This window comes from Cupressus sempervirens, chromosome 8 (assembly GCF_028749045.1).
Source record: "Cupressus sempervirens isolate cs-2001-9-10 chromosome 8, ASM2874904v1, whole genome shotgun sequence".
NCBI lineage: Eukaryota > Viridiplantae > Streptophyta > Pinopsida > Cupressales > Cupressaceae > Cupressus > Cupressus sempervirens.
In genome coordinates, this window is record NC_143125.1 from 296146483 (window position 1) to 296161568 (window position 15086).

General features: G+C 36.2%; 1 pseudogene across 1 annotated transcript in view; it reads right to left on the reverse strand.

The window, feature by feature from the left end:
* Nucleotides 1-15086, reverse strand: part of LOC149542591 (origin of replication complex subunit 4-like) — a 264049-nt pseudogene that overhangs the window by 70669 nt on the left and 178294 nt on the right. Inside the window, exons 12-13 of the transcript XR_016355108.1 lie at nt 13319-13404; nt 13086-13193 (exon numbers count right to left, since the gene is read on the reverse strand). The product of XR_016355108.1 is annotated as an origin of replication complex subunit 4-like (transcript). The remainder of the gene's footprint in view (nt 1-13085; nt 13194-13318; nt 13405-15086) is intronic.

Genomic DNA, 15086 nt, shown 5'->3' on the forward strand with positions numbered 1-15086 from the left:
TAGATACTCAAGGTTACGCGTGACTTTCAAGGTGGAATCCAATCTCCCTCACACTAAGTACAATCCAACAAACAAGTTTGTAACTTCACAATACTTTCCCCAAGCTTTGGCATTCAAGGAAACTCACTTTCCACAAGGAGGGCTACTAGGAATGTGACCAATAATTTGGAATAACTTCCTCCCAAGGACACAACTAATCCCAATTTCTAGTTCAGCAAGGCACAATCAACTATCCTCAAGATATCCCAAGAGATGAGCACTTGGTCAATCCCCTAACACCACTTTTCCTCTAAGTCACCTAGTAGGAACTAGGCCTAATTAGGGCTGATTAACAAAGCAAGTACCCTTTTTACTACCTCCCAATCACCACCAACACTTGGGTTATGTCAAGGTTCATGAAACATTACTAAGTCTCTGATTTCACCTTCAAATTCCACCCACAACTCGATCTATGCAATCATTTGCACAAATTTGGACAGTCACATGGAGATCCCTGTCCTAGGGTTTTGTTGATAACTCTAGCGGCCAACATTTTCACAACCTGCAACTACAAAAGTCTTAAAGTGAATTGCCACACCTTGCAAATCACCAAGGATTAAATTTTTCCCATGGTTTCTTTGCAAGATATGAGCAAAAACCTATGAAACCCTAGGTATGGGCTGGAAATAGAGCAGTCAACACTAAAACTCCTCTAATAGGATCATTCCTCCACTTCAAAGCCTCAAACTAGATGCAATGGAATTGTGACTCTGTCCTCTATCCAACCATGTAAACCATCTAATGATGTCAGGCCGTAAAAATCCGTACACGCCCAGAAAACACCAAAAATGCAGTTTTTCTATTGATTCAATGCTTCCTCCATACAATCTTACTTCCAATCTGTCATAGGACATGATTTCCATCTTATTACAATATATCCTAGCAGTTCTTCCAACCAAAAAGTGGTTTGGAACGATTTTGCACTAAAACAACTAAAATTGCAAAAGTTGCTTATTAGCAACTTTGACAACTTTTAGCAACAAGTTGTCATTATTTCTTGCATTCTAGAGGCCTTAGAACATGTTTAAAACAATATTAATGACCTTTTAACTTCTAGACTCCTAGACCTAACATAAAATGCATAAAAATGTCCCTTTAACCCAAGGTAGATGACAAGATTTATAATTACATCTTGTGTCCCTTGGCCATACATTTAGGACTTAATACATTGATCAAATGGAGAAGTTTTAATACATTATGCCCTTGATGAAGATGCTTTGGAGTGTGCTCCTAAACCACTAATGAATTATACTTCGCATGGTGGATGTTTATATGGTAAGCATTATGAGAATGCATGTGCACATACCTTATAAACATTTTTTTTTAGTAGATGGTGAATGTTGTGCAACTTGATGTTCTGGAAGGCCATTAGAAAGAGTACTTGGTGAGTATCATGCAACTTGATGTTCTGGAGACCATTACTCATAGTACTTGGTGAATATCTTGCATCTCGACATTCTTGAGACGATTACTCAAAAGTATTTAGAGAATATCTTATGTTGATACTCTGAAGACCAATACTCAAATGTGATATCAAAATGGTGAATGTCATATGTTGATATTCAGCAGACCATTACCTTTTTGAGTACATGGTGAGCATCAAGTGTTGATATTCTGGAGACCATTAGTATTCGGTGAATAGCATGTATTTTGAAGGCCAATAATCATGATATCAAATGTGATATCAAAATGGTGGATATCTTATGATCAAAGATATCCTTAGAATTTGTCATGCATAATATTATCAATGGTGCAATATCTATCTTGTGTTTATCCTCCCTAGCTAAGAGGGAGTGTTGATGTTTGGTAGCTTCTATCAGATATATCTATATGAGATATAATTTATATATATATATGTGTTTATCATATATGAGATATAAATTTATATGAGAGAAATTAAATATTATATATATAACTATGATTAAGTTGTTATATTAATTATCTAATTAATGAATAGACATGTCTCATAAAGGGACATGTCTCTTCATCGCTTATTCTCAATTTAAGTAAGAGTTTGCTGCCATTTGGAAAACACGTACTAGACATTATGGCTGTGCTTAGAACATTTCAAGTGATAATAATTGAGATAATATTAAAATAGAGACATGTGTCCTATGAAATGCATTGAGGCATGTATATGGAAATATGAAGTCATGTTTTGTGAAAGTGAAAAGACCTTCGATTGTAATGTGAAAAGCCTCTCTATTTGTTATATATATCACATCAAGCGAAAAGCTTTACGCTATCAATGAAGTGATATTTTGTTGTGTGACTAGGTTTTTCCCTTAATTATGGAACAGTTTTCCTAGGTTTGTTTTCCTTATTGCAACTTATCATTTATTTCTAGGCTGATTTTCAACATGATATCAGAATCAGGTTCATTTATCCCTTCTTATCTATGCTCGAGCTAGATTTCTTTGGTCTTTGTCATGCTATGTGATTATTACTCATTAGTCATGGGTTTTCTCTTCTTGTTATCATAATTCATTCTACCTCTTGTCCGGAATTATCTCCCTTTTGTTTATTGATATCAGCCACCATTTTTTGGTATTTTCTTCTTTTGGTTCTCTTAATGCATCATTTTGTTGATCTTAAAAGTGCATGTGAGCAATGAATTCAAGTTGGCAAAATTCTCAGGGTGAAAGAGTTATATCCTCAATATTAGTTGAATATTTATCAAAGCTATTATGTTCTATGTATTCACTCAGTTATGTTATATACAAGAGATTTCTTGAAGTATCAAGAGTTTATTCTCAAAATTGTTGTGTGAAGTGTTGGGACTAAAAATTTCAAGGTTAATTCTGAGTACCATTCAGAAATTGAGCCTTATAAATGCTTTTAAAATGCCTATGTACCTCACTGTACCTCTGAGGCCTAAGAGGTGTTTAATGCTTCTAGCACCTTTCATTTAGTGTGTGTACTTGTTCCATAGTTAAACTGACATTTTGAGCTGTTTCGTGAAGTCCCGTTTCAAGCATATTTCAAATTTGCATTTTCACCTTAGTGTCAAACAGCGACGGAAGGCCTTGTTTGCATCTGAATATCTTGTACCCAGAAATGTTGTGACTTGCCGCTTTGGGAATGTCTAGTGTCCATATCTGAGAACCTATGTTTTAGATTTCAAGCCGTTTCGAGTTCGTTTGACTAGGTTTTGAATCCCTCAAAGTTGGTCAGTTATTGTTTTCATGCTTTTTCACTTTGCACCTAATTTTGGGAAGCCCTATTTGACATGTTATAACTTTTGACCAGTTGACCAAAATGCTAAAATTCTTTTTGCGTTGCATTGTAGACGTTAGAGACTTGTTATGTTTCAAGTTTCAGCTTATGACGAATCTGTTTGATCAGTTTTCAAATGCAATTCCAAACACAATTTTTATCTTTTTACTGGTGTTAGCATTTGCAAATTTGTCAGGACCCCTGTTCCAAACATTATAACTTGAGATCCGTGATTGTCTAGATTGAATGGATTGTACCATTGTGTTGTCCTTTGAAAATACTCCAAGTGTGTCAGTTTTTAAGTCTTCACGAATCCATATGCATACTTTTCCAAGTCAATTCCATTTGCAAAAAATGTTTTCTGTCAGTGCTTTTAGTCTGCCAAATCCAACTAGCCCACTTTGACTGATCACCATTTGCGTCCTGTTATTCGTCATGAGCCCAAATCGTAGATCCATAATGTCCTCATGACAAAGAACCAATGTCCCAGTTTTCATTTCCCCATGTGCTCATTTGCTCAGTTTTCAAAGCCAGATCCGATCCCAGTTTGTTACTTTCTGACATGTTTTATGCAGGCAGTTCTGAGAAGTCAACTTTGTCGGTCAATATCTTTTGACCCTGAATTCGTCATGAGACGAAATCTGACAGGGTGCAAGAATGCAAAACAGAGATTCAGTGTGCCAAATTTCAGAGCTTGGTCGGATGTTTGGATCAGTTTTTAAAGCCAACTGACAGGCCCTGTTACCTGAAAATGACAGTTTGCAAAAATGTGATAAAATGACTCGTAAATGATCAGTCAGTGATCAAATTTTGATTCTAATCAGTCCGAGATGATCAATAGATCAATTTGAGGATTCAGTTGTCCGGAAACGAAAATTTTTTTAGCCGGACCCACTTTGGGGCTCAGTTAAATTCATCAGATTTAGGACATTTGTGAGGACAATATGTTTTAAAGCCAGGTCAAATGCCTATTGTTCAAGGAACTACTGAATCTCATGTGAAGTGATATTTGAAGGTTGTTTCTAATATGACAATGAAGTATGTGCATATCAGTGTCTTAAGCTTTAAAAATGGGGCCTATAAAAAAAAACATACATCCACATGGAAAAGGCAATCTTAGTGAAAAAGAAAGGGCAATGGTGTAGATGATGAAGAACAGAGAGCTCATGTCGCCAAATTAATTCTCCTCTTTCCTCGTGGTTGAATCCTTGTGAGTCGAGGACCTCTGTTTATATTTAGGTCTTGCGAATTATCATCCGGGCTTTACAAGCTAGCAGGCACATCAATAGAAAGACTCACGTGGTCAAAGATGAACCCCCATGCAAAGAAGAAGCATCAGCATGTAATCAACCAAAGGGTAGGGTAATAAAGAAGCCGACCATTGACAATGAGCCCATGCACATTTTAGAGAAAGAAAGGCATCAGTAAATGAAAGTTTCGAATGCACCCATAAATGTTATAACAATTGATGAGCTTAAAACTCTAGAATTTGAGCCATGGCATAACTTTCTTCTCCTCATCCGAAGGAACTGTTTTCTTTTTCACCTGGGACACAAGTTTATTCCGAACATGAATTATGTGCTCCACTAAAATAAGACCCGCAGCAGCTCTATAGTACTTCTTGCAACCCCTATTATCTCCATTATTGGAATGACTCTGTGATTTGCATACAAAAAATAAATGAATTCAACAGAATCAATAGTAACAGCAGCCGAGAACATTGCTAGTGCAGGGAATAGGACAACCAACGTTAAGGTGAAGACAGTCAACGCCAATAAAAAAGGAGGCAATCCGCCATGTAAGGAGAGAGAAACACTCCAAAACAAGGGAGTTGCCAATGCAAGGGAAGACATTATTTATAGCAGAACAAGGTGTGTGAAAAGGCAAAGACGTTTTGCAAAAGGAAAAGGGGAGTCGACTTCAAAGGAGGAGGAAGCAGACAAAAAATGAAAAAGCATCTTCAAGCACCCATGGCTTTGAAAAAAGAGATGCCGGCATTTCGAGATGGACTCCCATGCTTGGAAAGAAGCTGCTATTTGAAGCAACAGGCAACGCCAAAGAAATAAGAAAATAGAACACGCCAAAAACAAAAACAAAAACTCAAACAAGCAAAGAAGTCTGTAGCAGCGTTTGAATAGGAAGCCTCAGCAAATACTTAGCAGCAGAGAATAGCTGACAGGAAGCCCAAACGTCCACGTTGAATGAAATGGAAGACCATCAGAGGCAGAGGAGTTCACACGCACAGGCAGGAAGGCAAAACAAAAGCAAAAGCCGCAGCCTGTGGATAAATGCGCTAGGAAGGAGACGCCAAAGACAGTGAAGGAGTCCCATGCGCAAAGCAAATGAAGGGGCCAACATAGAAATAATTCTTTAGTCCCACATTGCCCGTATATGGGCGAGTTTTACTATTTAAATGTTAGAACGCTCATAATTGAAGATGTCTTAAAGGCATCGATCTTTTGTAAGTTGTAGTAGCCTTGTGTGTGGGGTCAGCTAGTGGATGCTAGCTCAACACCAAAAAGGTAAATTTTGAACAAAAGAAATCATATGCTGATGTGGTGCCAAGGATGAAGATCGCACCAGATGCCGACATGTGGCGAGATTGTGCGGTGCGCACATGCTTGCAAAAACAAGATGCGAGGAGGTTAAAGATTGCGGGAAAGCTAGCTACCACCACGTGGCAATGGGTCCCGCGTGCGATGAAGTGGCAGTTTAGAATGTGATCCAAGACCAAACACTTCAAATGCCGACACGTGGCACATCGAAGAAATGGCGCACGCCCGCAAAAATAAGTTGCAAGGAAGATAAGCAATGTGGAATGCACCCGGGCGCCACGTGGCAATGGGCTTAGGATGCATTCCGAGGTGGCAAAAAGGTTGGGGCTAGGGGTGAGTATGTGGCGCCTTGTGGGGTAGGTATGTGGCACAGGTTGGCCAATCAAGGGCCACCACGTGGCAGCCCGAGTGGCGCTTAGTGGGCCCAGTAAGGAAGAAGAAAAAAATCTGATGAATATAAAAAATAATTTTTAATTATTTTTGCAGAAAAGGGATGCATACAGGTTTTTAAATTGTGAAAAGGCATTTTCTAATGTTCAGACATTAGAATGTTTTAAAAAAAATTGAAATTTTAGATTTCAAATAATTGCAAACCTAGACAGTTGTACCAGGGGGACTTTTTCAAATCAAGATTCTGAAGGTTTCTGGTAGGCAAAATATACACTCCAATATATCATCAGAACCGGAACGAGCTAAATTTTCTGAATATGGAGTTATTTTTTGCAAAAAATGCCACTAGTCCATGCTATAGGAGGTTTTCTATCAAAGATTGATTTGTGTGTTCTGAGGGGTGTTTTGACTATTCACTTGCAAAATGCAGTGAAGAAACACCTAAAACATATCCAGTGGCTTTTCTATCTATTTATTTTTAATATTTGTGGTGTTTTGGCTAGGTTTTGATCAATTAGCACATATTCGGATTCAGTTATCAGATATTTGTCTTTACCGAGATATTTTGCATTTGGAGAGGCAAAACAGAAAAGATATGATTAGCAGTTATAGAGAGAAGGTAGAAAGATTATTTTCAACTTCTTAAGGGAGATTTCTGAAGGGACACTAGTCGATTGTAGATTCAATCCGGGAATTTCTTCAACCTATATCTTTCTCATTTTTTCTGATTAGAGAGGTTCTAGTTTTTGTCACTAAGAAACCAGTTGGTTCCAGTTTTTGGAGAAAAAACCACTCACTACTGTGATACCAGGTCCTCGTTCCAATTTTTGATGTGTTCCCATGACTATGACACCATATTTTTCAGCATAATTCTCTCATGTGAATAGCAGTAGGAAGGAATATACAGATAGTTCAGATCTATTAGGTGTTTTCATGTTTTCATTTCACGCATTTGGTTGTATTGTTTCAAGGAAATTAATACAAAGAGCAGAGGAATTTCATTAGTTTCATTCTGATTCTCGTCTCCAGTCTCAATGAATTCTCAATGTTTTATGATCTTTGAACAAAGAGCTTAGGTCATAGTTGCAGTTCCTTAAGGCTGTATGTTGTTTTGCTTTTGCTTATGACTCAAGGAGTTATGTAAATGCTTCAGGGAATCAACAGGGTTGCAGGTTCATTGAGAAAGATATCATGTAAGAATGAGATTTGGATTGAGCACGATGTTTATTTACAAGGTAAATAGATAGATCATTTATCTGAATATACACATAAGTATCAAATATCCATATGTATGCATTTGATTCATGGATTTGCCCAATGGATTAGGCACTGGTTAGCTATAGGATCATTAAAGTCTCACTGCTGCATATTTGAGGGTTTGTTGAATTCAACATTATTAATCAAACGTTCTTTCCCTTTCATGTTGAAGGACCTAAATGTTTAACCCTCAGTCAGCTTATGAGATTCATAGCTTTGCATTTAGCTATTGTTGATCTATGTCATTTCATGAGTCATTAGGAGAAGTAAGGGTAAAATCTGCTTAATAGATTCAGGGATATGTTTTTGCACTGGTACGGTATCGATTGAATCTCAGGTCCACCCGCCTAGGTTTAGCAAACCCTGAAGTAGAAGAAGAGTCATGCCTTATAGTTGGCCTGTTGCCAGAAATGGCGTGTTGAAAATGGGAGTTAGTTGCCCCTAGATATGTCAGTTTCTCAGTGGGATAATTGAAAACCCTCTAGCGTTTTCAAACACCAACATGAAACATCAAGAATTTATTGCTAGAATTTTCGTGTGTACTCAACTTCCATTTGAGTATATGTAATGGGTTATTAGTCGTGACTGATCTATTTTCTTGCTTCACTAATAAGATGATTGGATTTAACGTCTTTTATATTTTTCTCCCATCTTGCATAATCGCGTTTGTTCACTTTCTTGTTGTGATATATGACTGTAACATCTCAAGCTTTTCTTTCCCAACTCTCATTTTTGATATATTTGCTTTGTTCATGTTCGAGCAGTTTTAACAAAAGATGAGCAGCTTTCTTTTCTAAGTCTCTTTTGTGTGATGTTGCTCTTGTATTGATCAAGCTCATATTAGGCTGCAAAATTAGTGCTAGACGTGAAAAGAATTTGGGTCTTGGACTTCATGTCTATTTCCACTCAAATTGTCTAGGGCTCAAATCTCTTTCCTTTTTAGAGGGTAGGGAAATGTTCGAAACTAAAGAAGGCATTGCGATTATTAACTGTTCGTTGCCTCTTTATCTTAAAAGATCATGTCTTTCAACGGTTTGCATATATTAACATCATCAGGGGATGGCATAGAGATGAAAGGTAGAGTCAGAAAAAACCTTAGTCTATAAGTGGCCAGAAAATTTCTCCATGTTTAATGTTGAGGATTTGTCATCTTATTTTGAGCCCATGATCGTCAAAGAAGCGTGGAGCTCTGAATACTAGCAAATGTTTGTGGAAGAGACAGATTGGTATAATAGTTGTGTTAGACTCACTTGTACCAAGAGGACATACCTTCAAAAGATCAATCTTCTTTCAGATAATGTAACTCTATCAAATTTAAAGCGTTTCATATTCTTGCCATATGATGATCATGACTTGGCATCGTACGTTTATGGACTTGTATGTTTTTCATTTATGCTTTGGAAGTGTCATCGATTCTTTGTGTTGCAGTCTATTGTTCGTCTTTTCTTGTAATAGTTCATTGTTTTGGCACATCTCTCGTCATAAAGAATTACATCAAAGGATGTTTCTCAATTTTTTTCTTTCTTTTCATCTTTCTACATAACGGGAATCATGTCCTAGCTGCTGCGATTATACCTTCCTCGGGTATGATGGTGTGTAGAATATCCACATTTGATATTATGGATTTATTCCTTTCGTTCGTGCAGAATTTTTTATTTTTTTGGGCATCATATTATATTTAAGTCATCTCTCATCCTTTAGGGACATCACTCTAGTTGTTCAATCTGCTTTGTATTATTCAGGTTGATTTGTTTCTATTGAAAAGTTGACTTTTACTGCCATCATTGTTGTCTATGGTTCTTCCAAACATTGGTTTCCATTTCTCTCAAAATCGTAAAATCTGAAAATGAAAGTGATAATAGACAAGGAACTATTTTAATATCTTAAAGTTGGGCTTCCATTATTTTCTTCTTCTTTCTTTTATAAAGTGTCAATCGAGAATACTTGAGTTAATAAGGGATTTAGTCTACAATTTTTCATCATGTTTTCTATGCCAACTTTTCTTGCCATGGCTTTACAATTTTGACTGCACATGTTAAGTCAGTTGAGTTGCGATTGGAATGTGTCTCATAACTAACAACACCTATCTGTTTTGTTCTCCTCAAATTTGGCAGCAATTTGCTCCTACTAGAACTTCTTTGGTTTCAGAAGGAGAATGGACCTTGGTTTGACATCAGCATAAAGATAAGTAATTCATTCTTATACTTTGTTAAAATAACTAGAAATAGTGTATGAAATTGCATTGATCTCTATTGATTGATCTTTGGTTGCAAGACATAATGGGATGATGAGAGACTATACAGTTTGGATGAGGATGTTGCTTCAGATGGACATGTTTTAGCTTCAAAGGGAGGGTTTATCTGTCGCCTTCTTGTGATGATCATAGTTATTTCTATTGAGGGGGAGTCTTTATGAAATCCCCGTCATTCCTATACATGTTCTTTTCGGTATTATAGAATTTGAGACTCTTGTTGGAAAAAGAGTTTTAGCTGTGATTTCTTTTCTTGTTGATTATGAGTTCTTATTCATGTGAAATTAGAAATAGTTGTAAGGACAGCTTTGAAACTCTTTCACTTATGAAGATCATACTGAACATCATGTAGAGAGAATCCATGATGTCATCACATTGATTGATTTCATGGTGGGAGTTGGATGTCATTTTGAGAGAGTTTGTGATATAAGTTGATTATGAGCCTTGTAGGCTTGTCATGTTGAGAGGTTCCATGACAACGTCACGTTGAGAGAATCTATGATGTAAGAACCTTGCAAGCTTGTCATGTTGAGAGATTCCATGACAACATCACATTGAGAGAGTCTGTGATGAAAGCTGGTTGTGAGCCTTGTAGGCTTGTCATGTTGAGAGATTCCATGAAAACACCATGTTGAAAGAGTCCATGATGTAAGAATCTTTCAGGATTGTCATGTTGAGAGATTCCATGACAACATCACATTGAGAGAATCTGTAATGAAAGTCAGTTGTGATTCTTGCAAATTTTTCATGTTGAGTTATTCTATGAATTTTTTTTTTTTGAGAATCTATGTGATTAGAATTTAACAACATTTTTTTGGCTGCAGCCTTGTGTGACTGTTTTTCTAAAGATCTCTCTCTCTTGCTAAGAGGGAGTGTTGAAGATTGTAGCAGCGATAGAGATCTTTATCTCTGATTTTTGAAATATGGTTGGTATAACAGTAATGGTCACCTTCAATTGAAAAGGAAATTTGTGATAATAATAATTGAGATAATATTAAAAATAGAGACATGTCCTATGACATGCATTGAGGCATGTCTATGGAAATATTAAAAGAGTCGTTATTTGGGAAAGTGAAGAGACCTTCGAACGTAACGTGAAGAGTCTCTATTTGTTATTTATATTGCATCAAGTGAAAAGCATTGTACACTTGAATATTTTATTTATATTATAAATAAAGTGATATTTTGTTGTGTGGCTGGGCTTTTCCTTTCATTTTGGAAAGGTTTTCCCAAGGCGTCTTCCGGTGTTTATTGTAACAAGTTTGATTTCCATATTGTAGTTTATCATTTATTTCTGGGCTGATTTTAATCAACATATAAAAAAAGCTATTTGTTAATTCATTTAGATATTAAAGTTCAGAATCTGGTGTAGACTAGACAATTTTTGTGCTTGATTTTGAAAACGCATACATACTAGAAGTAAGAATCAACCTATCAAAAGGAAACCCTCATTCCATTGAGATGTTGTGTCCCCTTCTCAAAATGAAGGAATAATTGAAAACCCATAGCCTACTTCCATTTCATATAGATTATGAGGAAAAATAAAGAAAATATTTTCATAACAGCATATCCACAAAGTAAATAATTTCATATAGACTAGATAAGACAATTGAATCCTGAATGTAATATCACAAAGAAAAAGGCTATCTAAATGAGACATTTTAAGGCCTGTGTATTTCTTTTCCTTTTTGAATATTTATTTTTTCTCTTACAGGGGAAAAGCAAAAATAAAATAATAAAGAGCCTAATTTGTAAAGCTTATATAGGGTAGGCTAGAGCATAAATTAGAATATGTGTGTTTCCACATTGTTGAATTTCAAATTTCAAATTGTGAACCAACAAGCACACAAATCTTCTCTTGTGAATTCTGGATGACAAAAATCCTGTTGTCTCCTGTTGTGGATTTGAGGGAAAAATCCCTCCTGTCCAATTAGTGGTAATTCCATTTTGGGATTTCAAATGAGCTTGTTGTAACACCATTCAGCTAGAGCATTGTATGGAAATGAGCATCTTGTCAACTTTGTGAAATGTTCATTTGTCTACTGCTGTGCCAATATCTTGTGGCATTTTGCATAGTGTTAGCTTTTTGACCAGGACCTATCACCTACTGCCGCTGCCAATCCAACAAAACCTGGCACTCAACATCAACAACATTTTAGCGTTATCTACAGGCATTATCAGCATCTTTTGCAAGTTTAGGTCACAACCAGAGGCAAATCAGCATCAGCACATAGACTGGCCATACAAATTAGACCCTAGCCACCAGCATTTGGAGATTCACCATACAATTTTGATAGCTGTTTCATGCCCTTTCAAGCTGCACTTAGGCAAATTGGCAGCACCCTGTTTCATCAGACATGTCCAAACACTAGTGAGTAGGAGCATTTATACGTTTATCTGTTTGTGCATTTTGTAGATCTTAAACTCGCTGTTTAACTTAATATCTTTGCTGATTTACCTAGCTGCATCAACCTATTCAATGTTCAAAGGTTTTAGTCGATATCATTGGCTGTCATCTTTAAGCCAAATCTGAAGTTTGTTTTCCAATTAATCGCTTTGATTTGATTCTAAAATTTATCACTGATTACAGTAGTATAGGATTTGAATTATTTGCATTGCATTTCATTTTACTATAATCAGAAAAAAAAATTGCATATTTTCCTAGGGTTCCCTATTGCTAACATTACATGAGGCTATTTCAAGCTTATTATGCATTTTGAATTTTCATTTATTGGAACATATATATGAATATGGCACAGGAGTTCTTTTCCAGGTTGGAAATCGGGTGCTGTAAATTATGTGCATTAAATGGAAGTTCTGCAATGGTTGATTTGTTGGACCCTTTTAAAATAGGTCTCAAACTCTGCTTAGACCTCTAGGGTACAGAAGTTTGTATGGTTAGCTCACTGACCATAGATCTTGTCTCATATAAACCATATCATGGCATAATGGATATGTGCTGGAAGACAGCATTAGTATCTAAGAAAACCTGCCAGGTAGTGGAGCTAATAAAAAGCAAGAAAACCAATTTTCCATCACAATTAAGTGTGTTAGTAGTTTGTACTAAAATCACTAAGAATTCCCACATAATAGATCATCAGATATAACTGGGGTAAATATATTCGGAAGTGCACACAAAACACAATAGATGATACTTAGGATTAATAGTGTATGTTTCGATACTGGCCAGTTTACAGGTGTCAGAATGCTAGATGAATTGTATGAAATGAACTTTGGGACATTGAATGCCACATTTAACTGTAAGCATCACTCACAGATATAAAATAATTTGAAGTTATATTCCTTTCGAATATATTTAGGCCATGCTTTAGAAAACTCAATACTTAAGGAGGCCCTTAAATCTGACTTCCTCAGCTCGTAGAGTTTCCAACTTAGGCTGTCGTTGAATCAACAAAAGTGCAGTCCGGAAATTCTCCAGTGAAAGCAACTCAGAACCACAATCTAAATCACAGACGGCTCAAAATCTGCACACTCCAAACATATATATTCCTGTGAATGATACAATGGAAAAAGCTTCGATAGATAGTAATAACATGCAAGCACTATAGAAAATTTGGAGAAAGTTACAAAATATGAGAGGAATTCTTACAGAAAATCTAGCAGTCGTCTTACACTAAGATCAATATTAACTACATTGCTTAAAATATCCTTGAAGCTTTTATTCTCTATGATATCCTTTCACTTGTCAAGGTCCTGCTCTCGAATCCATAAAATAAATCTCTAACATCTAATTATTTAAGATCCATAATGATAATAGTATGATTCATAATATAATAGAAATTCACTGGTAAACCAAGACATTAATTATTTGAGAACTTGGCAATGATGAGTTAGGGCAGGTAGCACAACAGACTTATTTTTAGCTACAACCTTGTGAAATACAATATCACTTTATAGCATAGAAAATTAGAGATTTTCAGACCTCACTAAATTAATACTAACAAAACATGAGGGTAAGGGAGATTGGGAAGAAGTTTTTCCCCATCTGCTAAAAGCAACGGTGGGAAGGGATGGTATAGGATAGAAGGCTTCGTTGGTAGCTAATACCACACTAGTGATCATACACAAGCAATGAGAAAATAAATCAGAATTCTGAAAATGGTGTTTTACACATGAATATTGGCTTCTGTGTTCCCCTTGGTCGGCCTGTAGTCATTAATTAGGTCATTCTTGTTGTGTTGATAAAATTTTATTTAGTTATTCCCTTGTCAAGCGGTAAAATTAATATTATCATGCCCTTGAGTTTCAACTAAAAATTTCTTGCAGATTGACCAAGGATGAACCATTCCAAGTGAGGGATGAAAATGTCCTTGATTGATGTTAGCTCCAGCAGAGTAAAGAAGAGAGGAAGATGATAAAGTCTTCAATCAGAGAACAACTCTGAAGAATGGCCAACACATGTCCCCGACACATTATCTAAGTGGCAATGCCAACATTACATCACCATAAAGCAAAATGAAAACAGAACTTTCAGAGAGATGCATTTTTCTATGGTTAAGCCAGCTCAAAATTCCACCCAAGCATGAAGAAAGTTCACAAAAGATGAAGAAACTGCAAGTGGTGTTGAGGAGTAGAAAATTGATTAAGAAAAAGCTACTTAATGGTGACAAAGCCATATAAAACCACATCCAAGTTAGAAATCCATCCAAATAAGTCTTGAATACCTTAATACAATATTTTGGAGAGGTGTGGCATTTTCAAAATCCTACCTTATTTCTTTAAAGTGGCGAAGAGACTTGACAGTTCCATCAAATTTCTTTCAAGTGGCAAAGACAATGAGAGTCTCCACCAAAAGAAGGTGAATTAATTAAGTTGTCAAAATTGACTCCTAAAGGAGATTGTAATAGAAGCGCAAAAAGGTTCCTAAACTGGAGCAGAGGACTGATACAAAAGGCACCAAGCTGATATAATTAAAATATCAAAAATTAGTGCATAGGTTGAGTGGCAGAACTGGGGTAAAATTGCACTCATAATGTCATTTTTTTGATCATCTGACAAGGTGACAATGTCAATATGAAGCTCCACCCAGTCATCATTAAAAGTGGTAAATAGCTCATGAAACCATGCCTACAGAATGGCAAAGCATTAAGTGATTGATGGCTCAGAACACATTATAAAATAATTCCATAAAGGGAGTGTGATATCCCCATTCACAGTCTAAGCAAGACAAACAAGTAAACTTGCATGGTCCAGATGTGGCAGACTGGGACACCTTCAAACTAGATGGTTGCAGATGCCGTGGACAGATTCAGCAAGAATAACAAATCTTCGTTAAGGCATTGATAGTAAGTATTTTGTTGATGACATGTGAAAGCTCCTTATATTATCTTTACAAAGTATGGTAGCATACAATGGAT